The sequence below is a fragment of the Anomaloglossus baeobatrachus genome, chromosome 6, assembly GCF_048569485.1.
Source record: "Anomaloglossus baeobatrachus isolate aAnoBae1 chromosome 6, aAnoBae1.hap1, whole genome shotgun sequence".
Taxonomy (NCBI): Eukaryota; Metazoa; Chordata; class Amphibia; order Anura; family Aromobatidae; genus Anomaloglossus; species Anomaloglossus baeobatrachus.
The window spans coordinates 243,736,515-243,762,961 of NC_134358.1; positions in this window are offsets into that span (position 1 = coordinate 243,736,515).

Sequence of the window (26,447 nt, forward strand, 5' to 3'; positions counted from 1 at the left end):
GCATTGTGCCACCTGTAAAGTTTTGGTGGAGGAGGGATAATGTCAGATTGTTTCTTCTTGCTACCAATGAATTGAAATCTTAATGCTTCAGTATACTAAGACATTTTGTTCAATTGTATGCTCCCATTTTTGTGAGGACAGTTTGGAGAAGGCCTCTTTCTGTGCTAACATGATTGTCACCCAGAGCACAAAAAAAGGAAATAAAGGAATGGCTAAGTGAGTTAACTGTCAAAAAACTTGACAGTTGCCACCACAAAGTCATGAGCTAAACCTATTTTGATGCCGTTTGGATGAACTTGAATGGATATTGTGATCCAGGCCCTCTCATTCAACATCATTGCCTGTATTCACAAATGCTCTTCTTCAACAGACATATTCAAAATCTTGTAGAAGAGAGGATGCTATTAGAGCTACAAAAAATGGTAGGGGGGACTAACTCAGTACTAATGGATTTAGAATAAAATGTAATTAAAGCTCCTGTAAGTGTGATCTCTGAGTATTCTAATTCTCTGGATAATATGGTGCTGGAAGAGGATATTGGCAAATCTCCAATATACTAAATTCTCTCCTTTCCAATCCATCCTAAATGTGGCAGCCATATTTTTTTTCCAGCTGCTACATAGATGCCTCCGCCTTGCGCCAGTCATTGCATTGGTTATCCATCTACTATAGAATACAATATAAACTTATCTCTCTCATCCACAAATTTCTCCACAGTTCTGAACCACCTTACATCTTCTTCCTCATATATGTCTATCACTCTCTGTTCTTTAACTGATCTAATACTAATATCCTTCATAATCCGAATCTCCCATTTTCGTCACCAAGACTGTGCCAGTTTTTTGGAACGCACTACCCTAGACAATCCAATTAAAGGCCCCGTTACACGCAATGACGTATCTAACGATATATCGCCGGGGTCACGGATTCTGTGATGCACATCCGGCATCGTTAGCGGCGTCTTTGCGTGTGACACCAACGAATGGCCGTTAACGATCAAAAATGCTCACCTTATTGTTGATCGTTGACACGTCGTTCATTTTCAAAAAATTGTTGATTGTTGCAGGACGGAGGTTGTCCATTGTTCCCGAGGCAGCATACATCGCTATGTGTGACACCTTGGGAACGACGAACTACAGCTTACCTGCGGCCGCCAGCAATGAGGAAGGAAGGAGGTGGGCGGGATGTGACGCCTCTGTGACGCCGCACAAACCGCCCCCTTAGAAAGGAGGCGGTTCACCAGCAACAGCGCCGTCGCTAGGCAGGTAAATCCGTGTGACAGCTCCTAACAATTTTGTGCGTCACGGGCAGCGATTTGCCCGTGACGCACAAACGACAGGGGAGGGTACTTTCACCAGCGATATCGCTGTGTCATATTTTTAAGCGTGCTTTAAAAATGTCTCTTTAGATAGACTTATCCCCTCACTTCACTAATTGTACTGTTCCCTGTTCTCCCATCTACGTTTTCTGCAGATTCTCGTGCCTCCTAGGTATTCTCATTTCACTTATCTAAGTCTTCACTTTTCCCCCTTTCTACATTTTCCACATCTTCTGGTCTTTCCTAGTTATCTGTTTCCACATCCTTCATACACACAATGATTGTACTTTGATACTAGCTGATGCCAGCTTGTTCAGCTTTATATGAAAACCCTACTTATTATAATCAAATCTACTCCATACATAACAAGCCCTTTTTACCTGCAATGTTCTCCCCCTTCATTCTTTATAGAAACCAGAAGAGTTCTTGCTATGAGCTTCTGGTCCACATGAGAAGAAAAGGTCTACAACGTCACAAAAAAGTGCAAACCATAGTGTTAAAAAAGGGAGCTTCACTTTGATTACAATTAGATGGCATCGCGGTATGAAAAATTGTACTGAACCTCTTACCTTGGGACCCCATATTTTTATTACAACCGATTGTTCTAGCTTCAGGCATTGGACAGTGTTTCTAGGTTAATTTCTTTAAAAAAAAATCTGTAGAATTAAATAAGTAGTTGAGCTAAATTCAATTCAGTTTGAATGGAGAAAGGTGAAGTGCAGGAAATAACTTTTGATTCTTTCATTACATGGGGTTTTCTAGATGTCAGGACTGATGTTACTGGCAATAAAGCATAGTTGTGTAATAACTCGAACAGTAACCTGTGGAGACATAAATGGCACAAAGGGTATCATCTTTGAGCTAAGAGAGCTTGAAAGTTAAAACAATAGAAGGAATGATGATCAAAAGGGATGTAATAAAAATAGGAACAACCAATGAACCACATCTTGATGCCACATATTTAATAAAATCTCCATACTACTCATGCATTTGGTTAAAAAAAGTGCCACAACTAATAATTCACGTGGATACAGTCCACATTGGTTCAACTAAATGTTTAAAAATCCTTTTTAGAAATGTTGAGATCCTTTTATTCATTGAGAATGTCATTATTCAATTTGATTCCATATCCTTACTTAAAATATATTAGCTTCATGCTGTTTTTTTACCACTATATAATTAATATGGCAACCAGCAATCTTGCAGAAATAATCATTTGAAATGAAATATCTGAAGACAAGGCTTAGCTTGTACCGATGTATATCTGTTACTCTTATGTGTTCAGGTATTTTTGACTGCTAAGACAGTATGGGCTACAGGTTTATTCTAGACATTAAGAATACTAGACGCCATATGGAAAACAGGAATACCTCATTATAAGGCAATAAACATAAATTATCAAGTTTTGTTAGGATCTGTTTGAAAGTGATCTGTCACTGCTATGAACATTAATGTGAACACAGTTTAATGGAAATTATAAAAGCATGTGTGACGCCCTAGCCTATCAGGTGGTCACAGGGTGTTACGGTTGCTGCGAGCACTGAAGACTATGTCCAGATTTCTTGCTACTGCACATGTGCGAGCGCTGGAGACTAAGTCCAGATTTCTTGCTACTGCACATGTGCGAGCGCTGGAGACTAAGTCCAGATTTCTTGCTACTGCACATGTGCGAGCGCTGGAGACTAAGTCCAGATTTCTTGCTACTGCACATGTGCGAGCGCCGGAGACTAAGTCCAATCTTGGAGCCATTGCACATGTGCGGGTGACATCATCGCTGACACGAGGTCACATGTCTCTGACACCTTCTATGCCGATTGGTCGCTGGTCATGTGCTTGTGACGTCTTGCTCGGTGATAGGCCAGCATGACGTCACTCCTGTCGTTCTGGAAGCGGATTGGCTCTGGTGTCCTCCATCTTGGATGAGGCACAGAGTCTATATAAGACCCTGACACACGCCGCATGGTGCTCAGTCCTCTTGGTTCATGCATATGAGTAGACGCTCTGTGCGCGTTCCTCTAGGCATTCCTCTGTCTATGCTAGGTGAGCGCTACCGGCAGGGTAGCGTTCTTATACCTTACAGCTTCGGCTGCTGTCCGTATCCTTACCTCTTAGGGGAGCGGACATAGGCAGGTGCCTGAGGCACATGGTCTGGCTGGGCCTTGTGATTGTACTCGTAGGTGGACGTTGCCGCTAGGGTAACGTTCCTTATACTGCGTCTGGCAGTTGTTCGTATCCTCGCACACTAGGGGAGCGAACAGAGGTAGGAGCTTTGTGCGGCTTACGCTGCTGTTCGTCTCTTTTGCACCACTAGAAGAGCGGACCTAGGCAGGTGCCATATCTAGTGGTTCGTGTCCTCGCACACTAGTGGAGCGAACGCAGGTAGGAGCTTTGTGCGGCTTACGCTGCTGTTCGTCTCTTTTGCACCACTAGAAGAGCGGACCTAGGTAGGTGCCATTTCGCACACATTGCCTTTGTCTCTGTGATTATTAACAGAGATCATTCCACACACCCTCCAAGTAAGGGAGGAATTGCTTTACTTTCTTATTATATCCTTCTGTGAGTTAACAGAGGTATTGCACTCTGCCATAGTCTGCAGCAAAGTCTTTGCACGGTGGACCCTGACTGTCTGATACTCCTTTCGGTTATTATCAGACAGCCTCCCGTAACACAGGGTATTGTACAATTTTCCTTTCCGTGCAGTACTCATCTCCTCTTTGGTTCAGGTGCCACCCAATGGTATTGCAAACACCAGCATGCAAATCCCAGTCACACAAACCAGTGAGTAGGTCCACTGGAGAAAGGGCTGCCCACCTTAGAGTCAGGCAGACTGGGGGGGGTGACTGGGCAGTCGTCGGCAGGGGAGCAAGGAGAGTGGTAGCTCTCAAGTAGCTCTCAGGGGGAGAGCAGGCTGGGGAGTTGGAGCTCCCAGGACAGCGAGGCAGCAGCTCTCAGAGTGTGAGAGGCTGAGGGGGAGAAGCTTCCAGAAGGTCGGACTAGACTGAAACATACCAAGCAATACCCTTGGGAATGGTCACCTGGACGGGCTCCACTCTCAGAGGGAGCGATACTGCAGGACTTTTGGTTTAATTACAGTCTGTGTGTTTACTGACCTTCCAAAGCAGCACAGCCTCATCCAGCACCACGACTACCAACTGTGAGTTCCCTGCTCCCTGCCTCCCAAACCTACACCCCACGGCTTCCTCTAGCATCACCGAGTCCCGGGGCATTATAGTAATAATAATAATAATAATAATAATAATAATCTTTATTTCTATAGCGCCAACATATTCCGTAGCGCTTTACAATTCAGGAGGATCATATACAAACAAGTAACAGTTATAGAAATACAATATTTAGAGGGAAAAAATACAACCCTGCTCGTGAGAGCTTACAATCTACAATGAGATGGGGGGAGAGGCAAGGTTCAAGTGCTTATTTACAATGACAATTCAACCATCTCACGGAAATGGGGCTGGATAATGGTTTCCTGGACCAGTGGGCCCGAGCCTTGAGATGCCTTTGGGTGCCATGGAGTTTGATGTGGAGCTATGTTGTGAGAGGTTGTAGAGGGACTATGTGAATCGAATCTGATTAGGGAGTGTGATAGGCCGCCCTAAAAAGATGCGTCTTTAGGGTGCGTCTGAAGCTGAGTAAGTTGTGATTTGTCCTAACTTCTTGGGGTAGAGCGTTCCAGAGGGTTGGTGCAGCTCGGAAGAAGTCTTGGATCCGGGAGTGGGAGGTTCGAATTAGTGTGGATGTTAGTCGAAAGTCGCTTGCAGAGCGTAGAGAACGGGTGGACTGATAGACAGAGAGGAGGTTGGAGATGTAGGGGGGTGCTGCACTGTGGAGAGCTTTGTGGGTGAGAACAAGCAGTTTGAATTGGATCCTATGATATATGGGCAGCCAGTACAATGACTGGCACAGAGCAGAGGCATCCGAGTAGCGGTTAGCCAGATAGGTGACCCTGGCTGCTGCATTAAGGATTGACTGTAGAAGAGAGAGTCTAGTTAGGGGAAGACCAATTAATCGAGAGTTACAGTAGTCCAAGCGAGAGTGGATCAGGGCCACGGTGAGGGTTTTTGTCGTTTCCATAGTGAGAAAGGGGCGGATTCTAGAGATGTTCTTGAGGTGCAAGCGGCAGGTGCGGGCAAGAGATTGTATGTGGGAGGTGAAGGAGAGATCAGTGTCAAGTATAACCCCCAGGCAGCGGGCTTGCGGCCTAGGACTTATCGTTGTGCCACACACAGAGAGGGAGATGTCAGGTTGAGGAAAGTTGGAAGATGGAGGGAAAAGAAGAAGTTCAGTTTTGGAAAGGTTAAGTTTCAGATAGAGAGCAGACATGATGTTGCAAACTGCAGTCAGGCAGTCACTTGTGTTCTGTAGTACAGCGGGGGTGAGCTCAGGGGAGGAGGTGTATAGCTGTGTGTCATCAGCATAAAGATGGTACTGAAAGCCAAATCTGCTGATGGTCTGACCAATTGTGGCAGTGTAGAGGGAGAAAAGAAGAGGGCCAAGGACTGAACCTTGAGGGACCCCAACAGTGAGAGGAAGAGGAGAAGATGTGGAGCCAGCAAATGATACACTGAATGAGCGGCCAGAAAGATAGGATGAGAACCAGGAAAGAACAGTGTCCTTTAGGCCGATAGAATGGAGCATAGAGAGAAGGAGATGGTGGTCAACAGTGTCAAAGGCAGCAGATAGGTCAAGAAGAATAAGCAGAGAGTGGTCACCGTTACGTTTTGCTGTCAATAGGTCATTGGTCACTTTGACAAGGGCAGTTTATGTTGAGTGTAAAGGGCGGAAGCCAGACTGTAAAGAATCTAGAAGAGAGTGAGTGGAGAGGTAGCGGGTGAGACGAGAGTAGACCAGGCGCTCCAAGAGTTTGGAGATGAAGGGGAGATTAGAGACTGGTCTGTAGTTGCTTGTGCAGGACGGATCGAGAGAAGGTTTTTTTAATAATGGAGTAATGATAGAGTGTTTGAGGGAGGAGGGGAAGATACCCGAAGAGAGAGAGAGATTGAAGATTTTAGTTAGGTGAGTGGCGACAACCGGAGAGAGGGACTGGAGTAGAGGTGAGGGGAAGGGATCAGTAGGGCAAGTTGTAGGACGAGAGGAGGATAGGAGCCTGGAGACTTCCTCCTCTGTGACTGGGTCAAATGTGGAAAGTGATCTGGATGGGATATGGGGAAGGATGGGATTCACAGGGCTTGGTGGCTGGGAGCTGATCTCTTGGCGGATGTTTTTAATTTTCTCTGTGAAATGCGAGGCCAGGTCATCAGCATGAAGGGCTGTGACAGGGGTCTGTACTTTGGGACTGAGGAGGGATTCCCCCTACCCGTGGAGGGGTTAAACACCTAGCTGCCCACTCCATCACCACTGGGTACTCCCAGCTGCAGCGGTGGTACTTCACTCTTACCACGCACCACGGGTGGCGTCACGAACTTTCCACAGCAGCCCCTGTAAATACTGCCCCTTTTATTTGAGGGGCTGCATGGCCCCGACCCCCGGGTCCGGAGAACCCTTGAGCCACTGCGGATCCGGAGCTGAGCAGCCCGGCTGCTGATGCGGGGGCGGCACACATGCATTACATTAGAAATAATAACATTATAATAAAATGACTAATTAATAGTGATGAGGGAATAGTAACTGTTCATGTTCGGCTAATGTTTACCAAGTACCGAGTACTATTCCAGTATTTGTCAGACGAATAGTGCTCGGGTTCCCCATTGACATTAATTAGGTTCATTATTTGTGACAAATACCGGAATAATATTTTGGGATTCGTTAGGAATAATCAGAACATAAATAGCTACTATTTAACCATCCCTACTAATTAATAAAAACACATCATAATAAGTAATTAGACCAAAATCAAGCTTAGGGGTGTACATAGACATTCGATGGCCCTATAGCCTAGGTCCTAATTGTGGCCCCACTTGGCTCCCACCCCCAACCATTATTAAATCTATCGGTTTACCATGATATCATCTTTGGAGCCCAATGGGGGGGCTGCCCTTCTAAGGCATGGTTAATTGATAGTAGGCTAATCTGCTGCAATCGTAGCTACTGCAGCTCCAATCTCAGTTTTCTGCTGTTTAAAGTAGCTGGAATTTCTCATATAAATCCTTCCAACTTCTACTATATACAGTATATAGATGTAAGGGGTAGTCAGACCCCTGGTAGTGAAGGAACGTTTTCCCCCCCTGAAGACGCCACATAGTATGGTGGCAAATGTTAAATGTTAATGGTAAAATGTTACCTGTTGTTGTAGTGATTAAACAGTTTCCCCACTAGGTGCCAGTGCAGAGCAGTGGTTCCCCTGGTAACAGTGGCAGGGAAGGAAGGAAGGGAGGTCTCTGAAGGCAGAGCAGTGTGCTGGAGATGTAACATGAGAGAGAGCTGAGGAGAAGTGCCGGGGCAGAGTGCAGGAGTGGGTGCTGTGGCAGTGGAGCAGAGAAGTTGGAGATAATCCGGAGCCGGTGGTGTGTACTAGAGTGGAGTGCAGCTATCAGGGGGATAACAAGTGGCCCCTGCAGGCGAAGGTTAGTGCCCTGACAAAGAAGTGAAGGTAAATGGGAACGCCCATAGAAAACAAGTGAAGCAGTTCCCCGGCAAAGAAGTGGAAAGGTGAGAACTTATCCGGAGCCGGTAGTTTGTGCTTGATCTGCCCTACAGTGAAACAGGGTTCAGTGTGCGGCTACTAGGGGGTTAACGCATGTCCCCTGCAGGCGAGGGAAAGTTACCGGAGAAAGAGGAAACCGTCAGCAAGAAGTGTAACCTGTAAACCGATGTGACTTGATGCTGAAAGGTGTAAAGAGGAGTGGGAACTCATCCGGAACTGGTAGTGTGTGCTAGATCTGCCCTGCAGTAATTCAGGGTTCAGAGTACAGCTACTAGGGGGTTAACAAGTGTCCCCTGCAGGTGAAGGAGAGTGACCGTCAACAAAAAGGGGAAACCGTCAGGAAGGAACGTAATCTGTAACGTTAAAGTGAAATACTGAAGTAACTTGCTGCTGAGAAGTGTAACAGAAAATGGAAGCCTCGTTCAATAAAATGTTTCTTAGTTTACCAGCTGCCTGTCAGTGGCTCTTTTCTGTAACTGATGAAGGGGCTGGCGAGCCGAGGGAAAACGGCGTAACGGAGAACTCAGGTACCGGCACGAACGCGTCCCTGCCACCCACACTCTGCCCCACAAACAACACCCCTGTTTTAATAGTGACGGCCGGGCCGGGGGTCAGCCTGTCGCCCAAAGGGGCCACGACTACACCCCCTGAGGTGCCCCCTGCCCCCGTTACATGGATACACTGTGAGAATTTGGTGGCTACCTGGCATAGGGAAGGATCATTCAACTCTGAGTTCCCCTGCTTACAAGTATTATAGTGTTGTATGACCTGCCACCATTGACGTATGTCACATGGTAGAGCAGATGGCCAACTTGACTGCCATTAGGGGGTGAGGAATGTAAGTCATCAATTATTTCATAAAAATAATTTAGTGATTATTTTGTAACAAAAAAAAGATAAAAAGAAAACAGTGATGTACATTACAAATAAGAATTTTAGTGTTTGGTGGGATGGAGATGTTTAAATGAATGATTGGCCAGATGCCAGCTCGAATTTTAGGGTGTGTAGATGGTGCGGGGAATAAAGCAATCACTGTTTTGGGCACCAAGAAAGCACATCCTACCCCTGAATAAAAGACTGACTAGACATTGTATTTAAGCCGTAAAGTTTTGTAAATCTATAACTTTTTATGCTGTTTTCACAAACCTAAACCAACTTGTAGAAGTTTGGAATAGCATCATTTACAATTACAATTTGCTACAAACTTGTGCTAAGTATACAACTAACTAATTCTTGAGATAACCTTTGATTTTTTTCAACCATTTATGCTCATGACAAATTAGCTGAATGTAATGGCTGGACCGATAAGCATTATATCTTTATCCACAGGAGTCTGTGGTAAAACTTCACACTAAATTAACTGCAATTATAAAACGGAATATTAAGATACAAATTAATCGCTCCCTTTTCCCTCATTACCGCACTTTATACACTGACTGCACGCATTAAGGTTATGAATAATCTTTGGTAGTATTAATAATCAAATCTTATGGACATTAGACAAATATTGGGATTTCTATCTGCAATCCTGCTGTAAATAATGACTATAACGTAAGAATGTTAGCATGAGGTTGTAAGAGTGTTTTCTCATTTCCTATTAGCGGCAATCTATGACCTGCCAGCATTTCAGGACCTTTACATGCACGTTAATAGGAATCGTTTAGATAGGTCAAACTCATCTATAATATAAGGAAAAATTGTATGTTCACTATTCTAGCACCAACCTATTCTACAATTCTATACAGAGATTGTCATCAGTCACATCAATCCATGATCCCAGTGGTGACCAAAACCTATTTTTCCTGATTAACACTAGAAGTTCCAGAGAGGGGTCATTTAACATTTATACCTTTGGAACCCAGAGACTGGTCGAATGACCTGAAGGATTTTAACTAACATCCTATAATCACCGTCTTTTGTTCTGTAATTAAGGCCATTACTGTCGCACCACAGGAGATTGTTGTTTTCCATTGAGTTTAGCCATTTAGTTTCTAGTTAGTTTTATTCAGTTTAGACTAAGGGGCCTTTTGCACACTACGACATCGCAAGCTGATGCTGCGATGCCAAGCGCGATAGTCCCCGCCCCCGTCGCAGCTGCGATATCATGGTGATAGCTGCCGTAGTAAACATTATCTCTACGGTAGCTTCACATGCACTCACCTGCCCTGCAACGTCGCTCTGGCCGTCAAACTGCCTCTTTCCTAAGGGGGCGGGTCGTGCGGCGTCATAGCGATGTCACACGGCAGGCAGCCACTAGAAGCAGAAGGGCTGAGATGAGCGGGACGTAAACATCCCGCCCACCTCCTTCCTGCCGCATAGCCGGCCGGGACGCAGGTAGGAGATGTTCCTCGCTCCTGCAGCTTCACACACAGTGATGTGTGCTGCCGCAGAAACGAGGAACAACATCATAACATAGGTCTTTCCCAAATCATGGGAATGTCCGACGCTACTCCGATGATACGATTACGACGTTTTTGTGCTCGTTAATCGTATCAAAAATGCTTTACACACTACGATATCGACAGCGACGCCAGATGTGCGTCACTTTCGATTTGACCCCACCGACATCGCACCTGCGATGTCGTAGTGTGCAAAGTGCCCCTAAGGGTCATTTGACCCTCTTTCGGGACTTCAGGGGGGAGCTCAAAATTTCTGGGACTTCTAGTGTTAATCCACCTAGATAGTCACAGGAGTATTAAGACACCCAGATAGTCCCAAAGACGTGGACAACATACTGTACTATACATGTTGTTGGGGGGAAAAAATGGTTATGATGTAGGCCCTCTCATAATACCAGATCAACACCTCATGATCTTGTTGCTAGGGGCTAATGGGTGTGCACATAACATGTAAGATGTAAATTCTGCTGTCAGAGACTGACTGCAGTAACTAAATGATTAAAGTACAGTGGTTGAAGTAGCTTCATTTCCTGGCTTTGAAAGCAGATACCAGATGTGTAATGCAGCCGGCACTTGCCTTGCATGGAGCAGGCTCAGTAAGTGAGCCCGCTCAGTACACCCACAGCCAGCATAGGTTGTACAGGTTCATCCTGCATCAGGAATAAACTAAAACAGTCTGTGAGTCTTACCTTGTGCTCTTCATCTGTCTGTTATAACTTGAAACTTTTTGACCTAGTGCAAAATCTGTAACAGAAGCGACCAATTTCATTGTGCTCTTTATAATAATAATGGTGTCAATGTGGCAAAGCAATCTCAAGAAACATGGCCTGAGTTTGACTTCTATATCTGCATCCTACATAATTATGACTGTCACTCACCTTTCTCAGCTTCTTAACCGTTCTCCCTTATTGTACGACCGCCACCCTTTTCCTGTGCTTCACTTTGGGCTTTACAAGTTGTCTGACATGTCTAAGTGACATTATCTGCCAATGCTTTTTAAGTCTAAGGGGTACTTTGCACACTACGACATCGCAGGTGCGATGTCGGTGGGGTCAAACCGAGAGTGACGCACTTCCGGTGTCGCTCTCGACATCGTAGTGTGTAAAGCATTTTTGATACGATTAACGAGCACAAAAGCGTCATAATCATATCATCGGTGTAGTGTCGGTCATTTACATGAATTGGGAAAGACCGATGTTAGGATGTTGTTCCTCGTTCCTGCGGCAGCACACATCGCTGTGTGTGAAGCCACAGGAACGAGGAACATCTCCAACCTGCGTCTCAGCCGGCTATGCGGAAGAAAGGAGGTGGGTGGGATGTTTACGTCCGGCTCATCTCCGCCCCTCCGCTTCTATTGGCCACCTGCTGTGTGACGTTGCTATGACGCCACACGACCCGCCCCCTTAGGAAGGAGGCGGGTCGCCAGCCAGAGCAACGTCGCAGGGCAGGTGAGTGCATGTGAAGCTGCCGTAGCGATAATGTTCGCTACAGCAGCTATCACCAAGATATCGCAGCTGCGGCGGGGGTGGGGACTATCGCGCTCGGTATTGCAGCACTGGCTTGCGATGTCGTAGTGTGCAAAGTGCCCCTAAGGATACTTTCACACTTGCGTGTGACGCATGTGACAGATGCCTTGCAAATAGTGTGATAATAAAGGCAACGGATTCCTGGGAAATAACGCGTTGCGTTAAGTTTTCTAGCCACGAGAGGGAGCCCATCATCACCGCACACGCAGGCACTACCGCATTCATCATCATCACACACATCCCGGCACTACCGCACCAATCATCACCGCACACACCAGCACTACCGCACACATCATCACCACACACACCCCGGCACTACTGCACCCATCATCACCGCACACACCCCGACACTACCGCACTCATCATCATCACACACATCCCGGCACTATCGCACTCATCATCACCGCACACACTGGCACTACCACACTCATCATCATCACACATATCCCGGCACTACCGCACTCATCATCATCACACACACTGGCACTACCGCACCCATCATCACCGCATACGCAGGCACTACCACACTCATCATCCCAGCACACACACAGGCATTACCTCAGTGACGTCCCCGTTGACAGCGCGACTCCCCCCAGTTGCTGCATGGAGCTCACAGCGAGCGGCGGTGTTCTACTGCCGCTCCTGTCAGCTTCATGTAGCAGATCTGTATGCATCGCGGGTCCTCATGTGGATTACGCCGGACCTGGAGGGGTATTTGGGGATTTTAATAAAGTGGTGAAAGAGGGTGTTTTTTTGTCTTTTATTCCAAATAAAGTATTTTTTCAGGTGTATGTGTTTATTTACTTTCACTTACAGGTTAATAATGGAATGTGTCTCATAGACGCGTGCCATGATTAACCTAGGACTTAGTGGCAGCTATGGGCTGATGCCATTAACTCCTTATTACCTCGATTGCCACCGCACCAGGGCAATTCGGGATGAAACGGGTAAAGTCCCGGGACTGTCGCATCTAATAGATGCGGCAATTCCGGGCGGCTGCTGACTGATATTTTTAGGCTGGGGGGCTCCCCATAACATGGGGCTTCCCATCCTGAAAATACTAGCCTTCAGCCATGTGGCTTTCCCTTGGCTGGTATCAAAATTGGGGGGGACTGCACATCGTTTTTTTAATTAATTAATTTATTTATTGTACTGCACGATATAGACCCGCCCGCCAGCGGCTGTGATTGGTTGCAGTGAGACAGCTGTCACTCAGAGTGGGGGTGTGTCTGACTGCAACCAATCATAGGCACCAGTGGGCGGGGAAAGCAGTGAATACGAGATGGAATAATGAGCAGCCGGCATTTTCAAAAGCAGGAGAAGCCGCCAGAGGAGTGTGACAGCCGTGCAGCGCCGCACCCGTGATCAGTGAGTATGAGAGAGGGGGTGAGAGGGGGTGAGAGGGGGGGAGAGAGACCAGGTGTGATTTTAAATGATTTAGATCATTCTGCTGGACATGCTGAGCATGTGCAGTAGGACGTGATGGAATTCGTCAGCGGATACCGCCGCTTAGTGCATTGCGGCGGAATCCGCCCCCATAGATAATCATTAGACACCTTGGCGGATTCTAACGGAATCCGTCAAAGTGGGTTATTTTAACGACCCAAAAAACGCTACTTGCAGCGTTCCCTCCACCCGACGCTGCATCAAAACAACGACGCAGTGTCATCCAGCGAATGCAACGCAGCCACTTGCGTTACAGTGCGTCGTCAATACAAGTCTATGGAGAATAGCGCAGTGCGTTAACAGACTGTGCTATTCTCCATAGCGGCGGATTGCGCTGAACGCAAGTGTGAAAGCGGCCTAAGTTGGACACACCTGTCTCTGAGTAGTAAAGCTGTACTGTGTTCAGCTATCGGTTTGCACTCTGCACACATCTATAGTTTTCAGTTGCTATTAACAGTATGTCCTTCGACCACAGGCTTGACAAGAAGAGCTGATTAGTCTATTGCTTCCCATAAGCTTCTCAAACTGATACTTGGAGACAGTTCATACTACACAGCATTCACACGAAAACTCCTGTGCTTTATGCAAATCTTCAAATCTGCTGGTTAATCCATCAATTGCAGCAAGCTTCTTGAACTGATAATTAGAGACTGTTCCAAATAATAAAACATTCATTTTTCATACTCCTGTGATTTTTACAAACCCTAAGGCGGGCTTTGCACACTAAGACATCGCAGGCCGATGCTGCGATGCCGAGTGCGATAGTGCCCGCCCCCGTCGCAGCAGCGATATGTGGTGATAGCTGGCGTAGCGAAACTTATCGCTACGCCAGCTTCACACACACACTCACCTGCCGTGCAACGTCCCTGTGGCCGGCGACCCGCCTCCTTGTTAAGGGGGCGGGTCGTGCGGCGTCACTGCGACGTCACACGGCAGGCGGCCAATCAGAGCGGAGGGGCGGAGATGAGCAGGATGTAAACATCCTGCCCACCTCCTTCCTTCCGCATATCCTACGGAAGCCGCAGTGAGGCCGGTAGGAGACGTTCCTCGCTCCTGCGACTTCACACACAGCGATGTGTGCTGCCGCAGGAGCGAGGAACAACATCGGACCATTGCGTCAGCGTAATTATGGATTACGCCGACGCTGTACCGATGATACGATTACGACGCTTTTGCGCTCGTTAATCGTATCATCCAGTCTTTACACACTGCGATGTCGCATGCGATGCCGGAAGTGCGTCATTTTCAATTTGACCCCACCGACATCGCACCTGCGATGTCGCAGTGTGCAAAGTGCCCCTTAGACCTACTACCCATCATTTGCTATAACATCACAAACTGTTATTGGAGTTGTATAACATTACTATCTGTGGTACCCAGTGATGCCTGGGATAGTAACCAAATGTCTCTCTGTCTCTCTCCCACTCCCTCTCTCTCTGTCACTCTCTATCCATCCCTCGCTATCCATCCCTCTCTATCCGTCTCTCTCTATTTGTCTCTCTCTCTGTCTCTCTCTATCCATCTCTCTCCCTGTCCATCTCTCTCCGTCTGCCTCTCTTCCTGTCCACCTTTTTCCCTGTTCGCCTCGCTACCTGTCTTTCTATGTCTATCTCTCTCTGTCTCTGTATCTCTGTCTGTCTGTCTCTGTCTGCCTGTCTCTGTCATTCTCGTTGTCTTTGTCTCTCTGTCTCTCTGTCTGTCTCTCTCTGTCTCTGTCCGTCTGTCTGTCTCTCTCTGTCTGTCTCTCTATGTTTGTCTGTGTCTGTCTCTGTCTATCAGTCTCTGTAAGTCTGTCCCTGACTGTTTCTCTCTCGCGGTCTCTCTCTGTCTGTCTCTCTGTTTCGCTGTCTATCTCTATGCCCATCTGTCTATCCCTCACTATGTCTTTCCCTATCCATCTCTCCACCAATATCATATTACTTCACACATAAGCTGGCTTACACTAAGAATGTCCTTTGCTGCCTATAGCAACCAATCACAGCTCCTATTAATGACCTGTAGCTCTCAGCTCCATTGACTTTAATGTAAGCAGTGTTTTTGGCAAATAACTGTAAAGTGCGGGGTTAAATTTCCCCTCAAAACATAGTCATATGAGTCTATGACTATTGACTCATAATTCCCTGAGTCAAATAGGATGTCTGTACAAAATTTCATGATTGTAACTGCGACGGTGCGGATTCCTTTAGTGGACATACACACATACACACACACACATACACACATACACACACACACATACACACATACATACGTACATACATACACTCAGCTTTATATATTAGATGTTGCAACCTGCTGTATATCCTGACAGCTTCATCTATGTGCTGTATAAGAATTGCCATTTTCCTCTACATCCTCTACATCTGCCCTCCCGGTTATGTGGCTTCCGGTGTGTTTTGCCTTGCTAATTTGTTTGCTGCCCCACATACTGTAGGCTATTTTCCAATTCGTTACAATGCTATGTGCTATCCAGCTTGCTGTGCCAGTACCCTGGGTCTAAGTATCTCACCTAGCTTCATGAATCTACCTCACCACATGAGTCTAAAAATGATCAAAGTTTTGGATTTTTATACTTTAGGTAATTTTGCTATTAATGTTTTTTTATAGAATTGTTAACCCTAGAACGCATACCTGGGGCCTCGCAGGCCTGCTAGGTCACTTGTTTTCTATGGTAGATTTCTATGGTTGCGCGTTCTAGGGTTAAGATTCCCTCAAGAACTATTCCTATTTCTTTGACTAAAACATTTCTTAAGGATTAAGTCTAATAACTTTTATCATAAATCCTTAGATACTGTAGATACCATCAGGGAGTGCAATACAAAGGTCAAGAGGTCTGCAATATTTTGTAGATGTTTTTCCAAAAAATGTAAATAAGCACATTTAAAGCTTTAACATTTAAAAAATATAAACCTAAAAAACAACATAAACATAATACTTCCTTTGAAACAGCTGGTGAATGAAATATCCTAAAAGTCATTTACCTATTTAATTCAATATTATGCGGGAATAACACTTTCTCCATTGTAGAATCACAAAAAAGGTTTATTAAAATAGGTTTAAATTCTATGTCATATATAAAAAAATACAATAAAGCTATAAAACTAAACAATCTCAGTATATAATTCTGCTTTGCCAATGGCTTCTCGTAAGATTTTTAATAGTCACTATCAGCAGATATTCTTCAGTGGAGCTATTAATCTTTTCATTGCCTTCAGGCATATGGCGTCAATCAGAGATGTACAGAGGACACTGAGTTATAAACGAAGTAATGAAAGTCACTATCCCAGTTCACTATAACATATGCAAAACCTGTGTCACAGTAATACCCTGCAAGAAATAGTCACATTACTCAAGATTTAGTCATGTATTCTAAGCATTTAAGGACCCAAAATGCTGCACCCACTACTAAAAAAACAAAAATTGTTTGATGGTCAATAAATGGATATGTCTAATAAAAAACAACAGTGTCCTATCAATACAAAAACACATGCACATGGCAGTATTAACAGCTCCATCCCTCATCCATATAGTATATTTACTGCCACGATTGGATAATAATAATAATAATAATAATAATAATAATATTGATTCATTTATATATCACCATTAATTTCATATCGCTTTACATACATTGGCAACACTGTCCCCATTGGGGCTCACAATCTAAAGTCTCTATCAGTATGTTTTTGGAGTGTGGGAGGAAACCGGAGAACCCGGAGGAAACCCGCTCACAAATACGGTGAGAACATACAAATCCCTTGCAGATGTTGTCCTTGGTGGGATTTATTGGATAAAGAAAACCTTTTCCAAAGGAAGCTTTGTGAATAATTTTACTGTTTTACGAAAATCCAATTATATCTATATACAGACATGGCCGAAAGTGTTTGCACCCTTGAAATTGCTTCTGAAAATTATGTGTTTCTCCCAGAAAATTATTGCAATTACACATGTTTTGTCATACACATTTATTTACTTTGTGTGTATTGGAACATCAGAAAAAAACAAAAAGAGAAATTTGACATAATTTCACACAAAACCCCCCAAATGGGCTGGACAGAATTGTTGGCACCTTTACAAAATTGTGGTTTAACAATTTTCTTTTATGCATGTTATGCTCATTCCAACTCATCTGTGGGCAATATGAAAATCACACCTGAAACCAGATAAAAAGGAAGAAGGTGACTCAGTCTATGCATTGTGTCTGAGTGTGCCACACTAAGAATGTAGAACAGAAAGAGGAGAAGAGAACTGTCTGAGGACTTCAGTAACAAAATTGTTTTTAAAAATATCAGTAATTTCAAGATTACAAGTCCATCTCCAGAGATCTTGATGTTCCTTTGTCCACAATGCGCAACATAATCAAGATGTGTACAACCCATGGCACTGCCTAATCTCCCTGGATGTGTATGGCAAAGACAAACGTAATATTGCAATGCAGGATAGACCAGATGGTAGATAAGCAGTCCTAATCAAGTTCCAAAGAATTTTAAAGTGTCTGGGTGCATCAGTGTCAGCGTAAACTATGTGTCGACATTTTAATGAAATACAACTCTATAACAGGAGACCATTGAGGACCCCACTGGTGATACAGATACATAAAAAAACTAGAATGCAGTTTGCCAAAATGTACATGAGTAAGGCAAAGTCCTTCTGGGAAAGCGTCTTGTCTACAGATGACACCAAGATAGAGCTTTTTGGTAAAGCACATCATTCTACTGTTTACTGAAACTGGAATGAGGCCTACAAATAAAAGAACACAGTACCTAGATACAACTATGGTGGAGGTTCAAAGATGTTCACTTTCGGCCATGACTGTATATCTTAACATGGAACTCTGACATGACTATGGGCATGTAATAGTGCTATAAGAAAGAAGCGCTAATAGGGTTTTACCCGATAAATAACAGGTTAGTAATGTAAATTAATACACTCACCCAAAATGGTTGTGAAGGGTCACAACCACCATAGATAGCATAGGATAATGGCGGCTGCCGCGGCCCCACGTGCAGAAGTCTTCAGTGTAAGAGGAGAAAAAGGGGTTAAACCCGCGCAATCCGCCAAATAAGATGTAGAGATGTTGATAGATTAATCACTCTTTTATTCCAGCATGTTGATTTTCTGGTCCTGAGGAAGAGGTCTCTCTCTGTACCTTGAAATGCATAGACCTATGGAATAAAAGAGTGATTAATCTATCAACATCTCTACATCTTATTTAGCGGATTGCGCGGGTTTAACCCCTTTTTCTCCTCTTACACTGATGACTATGGGCATGAGTACATGTGAATGCACACAATACATCTATCCTCCAGAAAACTAGAGGCCCTCCACATTTTAGTTCTACGTTTTAAAATAGTACAATTATGGTAGTTAAACAGTTTATGCAGATTATTTTCTTCTACATTCATTGTCTTTCTGCTATCTTCCCCACAACAAATTAAAAATGCTTATTCTACCTAAGAACTGTTCCAATTCTCATGCTCGATAACTTTTCATCCACTCATTTGGAATTGTTGGTTTCTTTTCATCAGCATTCTGTCAGCGTTATTGGGGACAGAATGTCCTTTCCCTTGTATCTCACCATGCATTACTCCTGCCTCTCCAAAGGATTGCATTGGACACCCACCTCCCTGTTATGCATATATAAAAAAGAAAAAAGGGGACAATTCATTAAGACAGCCTGCCAATCTTCACTTGCTGGAGTACATTGATCTGATTAATTAAGCATTGATCACCGCTTAATGAGTCAGGCATGTCTAATATCCAGTGAGGTTCGTTGCCAGAAATGTATCTCAACTAGGGACTGGAGTAAGTTATGCAAATTTAGTGGTGTACCTTATGATGAAATTGATGGGCAGGAATGACCCCATCTCTACCCCTTGCTACACCCATGCTGGTGTTGCTGGTTGGGACTGGCATTGTTCTGCCTCCCGCATTAATCTGTGTTTGCATTGTTTCATTTGCTGTTCATCTTTATTTACTAAGTTGTACTTTGTCCGCCTCTAGTGACCAAACCTAAGTAGCACCAGCTTGTATTTCATGTTCCCTCTCTTCTCCCCTTTGCGGTGCATTCTGGGTAGAAAGTCTCATTTCCTGTTGGCTCATAAGCTGAAAGCATTCTTCATTTTGATTCCCCTTCTGAAGCATCGCTGGTAAGGAGTTCTACGTTTGTTGCCTTTTGAAGCTCAGGAGTTGCACTGTATTTAGTTAGCTGCATCTACCAAGCTAGAATTAATCTGTTTGTACATTTGCTTATTATATTGTCCCACTTCTGTATGAATGTACCCTGTTATATTACGCACGTACTGATTGTACATACTTTACTTTTTCTAGTTGCATCAATTCCAACATCTATTAACGTTCAATAAACACAGACTTCCTTCAAGCAACAGTCTCCTCATTGGACTTATTTGTTAAGGGTTTCTTTGCCTGTCAAACTGCATACACCCCAGGGTTCATGTAGGGAGGACAGAACAGTCAAACAGCGGCTATCCAGATAGTGGGATTCAAGACACCGACAACTCAGAGACTCAGTACAACTACAACAATCTCTGCACGGCCAAGCAATACCCTTAAAGGCAACATGTCCACACAAATCCTCATACACAACGAGATCCATAGCTTCTATCTCCTCAAAGACATCTATCAGCAGTGTCGTCACCATTGCCCGTGCAAAAGCTTAAGCTGCCAAAATGCGAGCAACCTTCACTGACCAAGAGATACAGCTGAAACTAGAGAAAGCTGAACAAGAGCGAAGGTCGCAGATTGAGAAAGCCCACCTGGACGTAGAAAAAGCTGAGCAAGAGCGAAGGTCACAAATCGACAAAGCGCGCCTAGATATAGAGAAGGCCGAACAAAAGCGAAGGTCTCTAATGGAAAAAGTGCACCTGGTTGCTGCCTTAAGCGGGCTTTACACGCTACAACATATCTAACGATGTGTCAGCGGGGTCACGTTGGAAGTGACGCACATCCGGCATCGTTAGTGACGTAGTTGCGTGTGACAGCTATGTGCAATTGCGATTGAACGTAAAACCGTTCATCGCATACACGTCGTTCATTTGCTAAAAATTGCACGCCGGGTTGTTCAATGTTCCCGAGGCAGCACACATCGCAATGTGTGACACCCCGGGAACGATGAACTGCAGTTTACCTGCGTCCCGCCGGCAATGCGGAAGGAAGGAGGTGGGCGGGATGTTTACGTCCCACTCATCTCCGCCCCTCTGCTTCTATTGGCCGGCTGCCGTGTGACGTCGCTGTGACACCGAACGTCCCTCCCACTCCAGGAAGTGGATGTTCGCCACCCACATCGAGGTCGTATGGAAGGGTAAGTGCATGTGACGGCAAAAAATCGTTTGTGCGACACAGTCAACAAATTGAACGTGTCGCACATACGATGGAGGCGTGTCACATCGCATACGATATCGTATGCTTAATTGTAAGGTGTAAAACAGACTTTAGAGAGACTAGCAGCAGAAAAAGAAGTCGCAGCCGCTCTAGCCGAAGCAGAGTCCCTATAAGCCGCGCAGAACTGTGACCTGCAAAGGCAAAACAGTATACTGAGTCTGACGTTTATACTACAAGATTTATTACAAGGCACATCTCAATACGTTAACAATCTTCCTGACTGAAACTGTGTTCCTGAACCAGTACCAACACAAGACCACAACTCAGCCGAAACAAGCAGGATTCAACATGAGGCTCGTCTCTAAGACAGATATAAAGTCGAAAACATCATGCAAGATAACTCTGCAGACGACAACCTTGCCGTTCACCAGGTAACCGAAGCAAATTACCATGCTGACATGTCGTACGCCAGACCAAAGCAATACGACACTGGCTTGCACCACTCAAAGGCTACTAAAAGGTATGAGCACACCCCACACCTGTCGCAGGCGGAGGAGAGGATCGGGTCCGGCTGCTGCTGCTGCTGCTCGGTGGCTCGAGTGATGGGCCGGATCCCGGGGACTCGAGCGGCGTTCCTCACCCGTGAGTGAAAGGGGGGTGGTTTGGTCTAGGGATATTGTCCGTGACACCACCCACAGTTGTGGTGAGGCTGTGACACCACCGCTGCTCTGGACGGGGATCCCGGGAGCGATGACAGGGAGCAGCTTGGATGTTGTTTTCTCCCCTCCGTGGGTAGGGGGATTGGTTGTCCCGGGGCCCGGTGAGGGGTAGGGATGGCAGGCGGGTTACGGGGCCTGGTGAGGGTGCAGGGTCGCGGGGGCAGCGCTGTGCCGCACGGCACGGTTGTACTCACTCAGCCAATGATCAATGCAAAGTCTCCGGTAAAACAAACGGCTGGATGGACGGGTCCCACAGACGGCTGCGGTAGTTCTCCCGGTAGGTTAGTGGTGACTGCCTTTCCCTGCACCTGTGTTGTGTTTACGGTTCCAATGGCTTCCCACCGGTAACCCGCTCCCCAGCTTGGATAGATGCTGAGGGAGCCCCTTTTGCCCGCAGGCTCTGGCCCTGGGAACTGTAGCCTTGGCGGTGACTGTGTTTCCCTTCACGGTGTGAGCTGTTGCCTTCAATCAGGTCTTGACTGCTGGGAAACCCCGGAGGTTCCCTTCGCTAACGGATTTGACCAGATTTACGGCGACTCCTAGCCTGGTTGGGGTCCGTAAGCCCTGCCAAATGGTGCTGGCTTCTCTTTGCTTCCCGATCCGGTACCGTTGGGCCACCGCCCGTCCCCGGTCCGTACGATTCACTCCAATCAGCCTCTCCTGCAGATGGTCACCACCGTCTCCCAACCTTGCTGTATGTGCCCGGGCCACGCACCCGGACACGGTCAGTCTCCTCTACTACCACTTCACTCTCTCCAACTCAAAACTAATCTGACTCCTTTTCCCGCCTCCAGGACTGTGAACTCCTCGGTGGGCGGGGCCAACCGCCTGGCCCACCCCCTGGTGTGGACATCAGCCCCTGGAGGGAGGCAACAAGGATTTATGTTTGACCTAGATGTGCCTAGCCGGGGTGTGGGGTGTACTGTTGTAGTACCTGTGACGTCCTGGCTTGTCCAGGGCGCCACACACTACTACCAGGGTGACCGATCTCCAGTATACCTTGCTGATAACCAGGTCATAACAAACTTTGGCACGTTCTTTATGTGACGTGTAGTGATGGGCGATCCCGATCTGTAAAGATCGGGGATCGTACCAATCACATAGTGATCGTGTACATGATCCCGATTATGAGCTTTCCTGAGAAGCTTGTGTTACAGATCGAGTACAGATCTTGTCCAGGAGCTGTAAAAAAACCCCACATTATTAAAAAAACATTATGATCATACTTACAATTCCTGCAACGCATCCAGCAGACTCTGTCTCCGGCCAATGCTTCCGCATCCGATCATTGCTGTGCCCCCCGGTAATCACCTCTGACTAAAAGGACCTTATGTGATGTCATAGCCATGTGACCAATCAGGTGTGAATGTTGTATTACCTCATTGGCTACAGACTGGTCACATGACTATGACGTCATCAAAGGTCCTGGTAACTGAACTTTTATTCTCAATGTGCGAGTGTGGTATCGCATCACGGTGCAAATTTTCCTCACAGGAGCGTTTCAGCTGCATGTGTTTCAATGCAGCTGAAGCGCTCTTGTCCTGAGAGCATCAGGAGCGGGGTGATGCAATGTGAGACGCAAGTGCAATCATCCCTTCACTGTCCGCCTGCTTCTTGCTCTGTACAGAGCGATGTAGCAGAGCTGACAATGATCTCTGCTTCTCACTATGTATATACTGTGTCTGTACAAGGTGATGAAGCAGAGTTGGCATTGCTGTACCTGTGGATTACGTTGGACTAAGTATTGTTTTTACAGTATAATAAAGATGGAGCCTCTAATTTTTTTTTTGTTTTATTTCTAATAAAAAAATGTTCTCTGTGTAGTGTTTTTTTGTAATGTTTACTAGAAATTCATGGTGGCCATGTCTAATGACACCATGAATTTCGGGCTTAGTACTATCTGAGAATACAAAGCTGGTATTAACCCCTTTATTACCCAGCGTGTCACCCGGCACTAGGGCCGCGGACGAGCCGGGTAACGTGCCTGGAAATGGCGCTAAGAAACAATGCACGATTTCCAGGGGCATCTGCAGGCTGTGGAGAATCCCAGCCCCCAGTTACCTTGCTTTACCTGACTGGCGATCAAAATACGGATTTTTTTTAAATTATTTTTTTTAATAATTAAAAAAAAATAACGGGCTTCCCTGTATTTTGATCGCCAGTTAGGTAAAGCCAGGCAGCTGTGGGTGGCAGCCCACAGCCATCTGCCTTATCTGCACTGAGAATCAAAAATACCAAGGAGCGCTACGTCATTTTTTTACATAATTTATTTATTGTTATACAACTATATATTGTGTACACTAATATATATATATATTAGTGTACACAATATTTAGTTGTATAAAAATAAATACATTTTATATATATATATATATATATATATATATATATATATATATATATACAGCTCTGGCAAAAATTAAGAGACCACTGCAAAATGTTTAGTTTTTCTGATTTTTCTCTTTATAGATATATTTTTGAGTAAAGTGTAAATTGCTCTTTTAGTCTATAAACTAGTACATTCAGAAAATAAATACAAAATGTATTGCTTGGAAATTTGGAGACATTGTCAGTAGTTTATAGAATAAAAGAACAATTTACATTGTACTGAAAATATACCTACGAAGAGAAAAATCTGAAAAACTGAAAATTTTGCAGTAGTCTCTTAATTTTTGCCAGAGTTGTATACTATATACATATATCTATATATATAATTCCCTTATTCTGTCTGTCTGTCTGTCTGTCTGTCTATCTGTCTGTCTGTCTTGCTCCAAAATTGTGTCCTTACGGTGACAACCGTCTGATTGGCCGCTGGCTCGGCCTGGCCCCGCCCCCCTGCACAGATTGGCCGCTTGCCCCAGCCCTCCACACGCATCGCCAGACATAACCTTGCGCTGCTGGGATCGTGACGGAGCCGGTGAACGCTGGTAACCATTATACACATCGGGTAACTAAGGTCCCTTAGTTACCTGATGTGTATCATAGTTACCAGTGTACACCGGCTCCCCAGCGGCCTTTCCCCGCCCCCCCCACGGATTGGTCGCTCGCCTCGGCCTGGCCCTGCACTCTGCATGGATTGGCCGCTCGCCCCGGCCCTCCGCACGCATCGCCAGACATAACTTTGCGCTGCTGGGATCGTGACGGAGCCGGTGAACGCTGGTAACCATTATACACATCGGGTAACTAAGCTCCCTTAGTTACCCGATGTGTATCATAGTTACCAGTGTACACCGGCTCCGTCACGATCCCAGCAGCGCCACACATACCCTTGCGATGCTGGGATCGTGACGGAGCCGGTGAACGCTGGTAACCATTATACACATTGGGTAACTAAGGTCCCTTAGTGGATGGAGCACGATGGGGAGTGCGCAGCATGGGGGATGTAGCACGATGGGGAGTGCGCAGCATGGGGGATGGAGCATGATGGGGAGTGCGCAGCATGGGGGATGGAGCACGATGGGGGGTGCGCAGCATGGGGTATGGAGCACGATAGGGGGTGTGCAGCATAGGGGATGGAGCACGATGGAGAGTGCGCAGCATGGAGGATGGAGCACGATGGGGGGTGCGCAGCATGGGGGAGGGAGCACGATGGGGAGTGCACAGCATGGGGGATGGAGCACGATGGAGAGTGCGCAGCATGGGGGATGGAGCACGATGGGGAGTGCGCAGAATGGGGATGGAGCACGATTAGGGTGCGCAACATGGGGGATGGAGCACAATGGGGGGTGCACACCTCCCCCCAAAATACACACACACCGCCACACACTCACTGCACAACACACCACACACACACTGGGAACCACAAACACCGCCCTACACAGACACCCAACACACAAGCAGCGCGGCACACACAAATATACGCACATGCCGCACAACACACACATTGCACAAAACATACCTCCCACCAAAACACACACACACACCCCACACCCACACAAACCGCGCAACACACACACACAGCGCTCCACAAATAACGCAACACACAAAACGCAACACACAAACAACACCGCTCTCACCCCCCGCCACATCCAGACAACACCCAGAACATGTACAGCGCCCTACACAAACACTTGGTAACTACACACAACAACATCTATATATATATATATATATAACAAAAATCATACATTAACTACACAATACGTAAATTCCAGACTACCCGATGCGTAGAATCGGGCCACCTTCTAGTATATATATATATATATATATATATATATATATATATTACACAATATATAGTTGTATAAAAATAAGTAATTTAAAAAAATTAAGTAGCTAGGTATTTTTGATCCTCATCACACATTTTCTTAGTTATTTAAGAAAATAATAAAAAACAAAATGTGTGGGCTCCCGCTACATTTTTTATTGCTAGCTAAGAGTAATCCAAGCAGCTACTGGTTGCTAACCCCCACTTCTTGGTGTTACCTTTACTGGCAGTGGAAAATCCAGGGAAACCCTTTTTTTTTTTCTTTTCCTTTTTTTTAAGTTTTTTACCAAAAAAATAAAAAAAAATGGCGTGGGCTTCGCCATAATTTTGTATGCTAGCCAGGTACAGCAGGCAGGTACGGGCTGCCCCCAACCTCCAGCTGCCTATCTGTACCCGGCTGGGAACCAAAAACATAGGGAAGCCCTTTTTTTTTAATTATTTCATGAATTTCATGCCCAAATTTTGTGTCCAGCCACGTACAACTAGGCAGCTGGGGATTGGAATCTGCAGCGTAGAGTGGCCCAAGCTTTCTGCCCCCCCCCCTCCGGCTGGGCTGCAAATTGAAGTCCGCAGCCGCCCTAGAAAATAGCGCTGTCATCTTCTGGAGCTGTAGCCAACTCTTTCAGCAGCCTTGGTGCTGGGTGGCATGCTGGGTAATAAGGGGTTAATACCAGCTTTGTTTTACCAGCTGGTATTAAGCCTGAGATTCTTAATGTTAGGCCAAGTTTGACCCGGTCATTAAGAATCTCCAATAAAGGTTTAAAAAAAGACACCCCTCAGAAAAAATACTTTATTAGAAATAAATACACAGACACACTTAGGGACTCCACCTTTATTACTCCCTCTCACCCCTCCATGATCCTGGTCTT